Consider the following 3,138-nt stretch of genomic DNA (forward strand, 5'->3'; position numbering starts at 1 on the left):
GGATTAAGCACAGTGAGCACAGGCCTCATGTACCGTCTGCACAATCAACGTGTCCTTCAACAGGAAGAGTCCCACCGTGAGCCCTGAGCCAGCTGTTTGTCAGGGGACAATGGAGGGAAGAGAGCAGGTTCTGAAAGAGGAGCTGCAGTCTGCACGCTGAGGTCCACTCTGCACCCTCACATGGACACGACTCTGCCTTCCTTATGGTACCCAGTGCTCTGTCATGTTCATAGTTTGTATAATAAAAGGACGTAGTCTCTGAGATGTCCACCATTGGTTTCTGATACAGAGTTCTGATTCACCTTAATGAATCTTTCAGGTCTGAGATATGAGAGGTGTGCTGTTGTCATGGTGTGATCTCTTGTGCTTCCACAGGCTGAAATGATAATGCTTCAGACATCTGGCCTGGATTATGACGGATCGAAATGTGCATTTTGTACATATATATATATATATATATATATATATATATATATATATATATATATATATATATATATATATATATATATATATATATATATATATATTGACTATATTGACTTTTATATCTTCCTGAACTGTGGTTACATATGGTATATGCCAATAGTCATGTCAATGTTTGTGTATTAACCCCAGCTTGGCCTTTTTGGTGAGACACGGGAACAGAAGTTAGGCCGTCAACCTCTGAAGACGGCACCAGCTCAAGCACCTCATGTAGATCATTAAAAGACCACTGTGGACCAGGGGCGGGCAGCTAGTCTTTACACAGGGCCACAGAGAAACCAAGAGCTGTATCAACAATGTGAACTTAATTCAGCTCAACATAAATGTTTTTTCCATTATAAAATGCTCTTACTTTTATTTGTTAGCTGCCACCGGTAACCAGAAGAATACAGATGTTCTGTATGTGTGTGTGTACATATATGATGCTGTGGTGTAGGTCACATAGGGAAATTCTCCTATGGACGAAATACACAGTAAAAACAAAAATAATCATGGCCTTAGTGTTTTACTTTATTTTAAGCTTGTCTCCACGGATAATTAAGAAAACTTTATGACAGCTTTATAGAAAGAAAAGGAGAGAAGGAAGAAAAAAACTTGACTGTTTTTTCCCTTCATTTTACATCTGCAGTGAGGAAAATCTTTTCAGTCTTGGGCTTGAAGAAGCTCACTGAAATCTGGATACATTTCTGAGGTGGCTATGGGAAGCTAAGAGGTGATCATCGGTGACAGAGGATCTGTGTCTGGATTGGTTCAACTTCACTTGTTCACACGCAGGGCTAAAGTGCGTCCATACCAGGGGTCTTCAACCTGCGGCTCTGGAGCCTCACCCACTTAAGATGAGACATAATGACTCCTTTGATCGTAACAATTGCAGACCCCTGGTTCATAGAAACAAGCCAAGCTTTTAACAATAAAAGCAGCACAGTTGTGTGCAAAGCATGATTTTTGTTTTTTATTTTTATTCTGTTTTATGATTGTCCTCGTACTGGCCTAACAGGGACGCCCAAAGGGCCAGAAGTGGCCCGCAGGCTGTGTTTTTCCCATGTCTGCTGTGTACACTGGATTTAGAGTTTTCTCTTTTTTATCCAGTCTGAGGGCATGGTTTTCATCAGGCCTACAGACCCAAACACTCGCTCAGTGCGCTGCAGCTGCAGAAACGTGTTTGAACCTGTTTGGCTTCCTCAACAACAGGGTCGAGCTGACAGGAAACCCCTGTGGCTAAACTACTGACTATTAACAAGTACCCCTCACAGCCACACACTGAAACAAAACAAAGACAGCCTCCCTTTGACAGAGCCGGACATTTGCACTGAGCCATGGCACAGCTAAATCTCATGGAGTTTCCTTCTTGACGAAAAAGCAACTAACTTTTCATGAGCCTGAGCAACCTGGTGTCCTAGCAGAGACACTGTTAGGTAAATAATGCAGTCAGAGGGCGCAGCAGCAATGACCTCAAATAAAACCTGCTGGACCGAGCACAGAGTACCCAGAGTCCACTTCAAAACAGACTCTCCCCTCAGAGAAAGGGGTGTGTTTAACATCACAGGGAGCCTTAAAGGCATCAGATTCTCAATCAGAGGAAAGACATCGTTAGAAATGAAACTGAAATGACTCTCCAGTCTATTTATCATTATTCATTTTAATACCAAAGACTAATGAGCCGACACATTTCTCCTCCACCCAAACAAGCAGGCAGTGTTTCTGTGAGGCTGTCTGTGTGTGTGTGTGTGTGTGTGTGTGTGTGTGTGTGTGTGTGTGTGTGTGTGTGTGTGTGTGTGTGTGTGTGTGTGTGTCCTGCCAATCATCAGTGTTTTTTGTTCTGGCGTACTTCACCGTGCGTCCTCCAGACTCTGGTCTTCTTTCTGATCTTGGCTTTTTGTTGCGCAGAGTCATCTGAGTCACCGCGGCCACCCTCGTGATTAATCACGCACTTTCCCAGAAGTGCAGCTTCAGATGTTTACCCCATCAAAGGAACACATTCATTTTTCATAGGCCAGGATGTTTGCCATGCTGTGAGTCTGCAGCTCAGAGAGGAGCTGAGGGAGGGACAGCTTTTAGTCAGGACAGCGTCACACAGAGAGGCAGAAAAAGAGACACTGACATTCACTACTGGAGTAAATCTAGAAATTCTGATCTGTACTGAAACATGAACTGTGACAGTTAGCCCTTTATCTGGCATAGTGCCAGCCTCTGAACTGTACCACCCCCTCCTCCCTGCAGGAAACTCAAAGGAAACTCACTTCTTGTCTCTTATGCTGCTTAATGTTGGTTCATTTGTCCTTGGCCTGATGTGAATGGGTTCTCCATGGAGGAAAAAGCTCAAGGGCAGACTTTCTTCCTCTCTTTCACTCACAGGTTTTATTTTAATCTTGTTATTGTGAAATGCACATTTTACAAGAAGTGGACTGAGGCTGGAGTCAGAGCACCATGAGCCACTTAAAAATCTGCTGTTCCTTGAGGCTGGCTTTGGAAGGACAGGAAGTCACAAACACACCAAGCCAAAAAAAGCTGTTTTGACAGCAGAAATTAACCTATTTACAGCCTGGTACAAAAAACATCTCCAGTCTGAATCACTAACTTTACTGTTGGCCCACACTGTTGGGTGTTATTAAGATCCCAAGTCCGTCCATTCATATGCACAGCTCATCTCAT

Source organism: Halichoeres trimaculatus, unplaced genomic scaffold (genome assembly GCF_033239565.1).
Source record: "Halichoeres trimaculatus isolate MK-OKI-2021-1 unplaced genomic scaffold, fHalTri1.1 fHalTri1_scaffold_3, whole genome shotgun sequence".
Taxonomy (NCBI): Eukaryota; Metazoa; Chordata; class Actinopteri; order Labriformes; family Labridae; genus Halichoeres; species Halichoeres trimaculatus.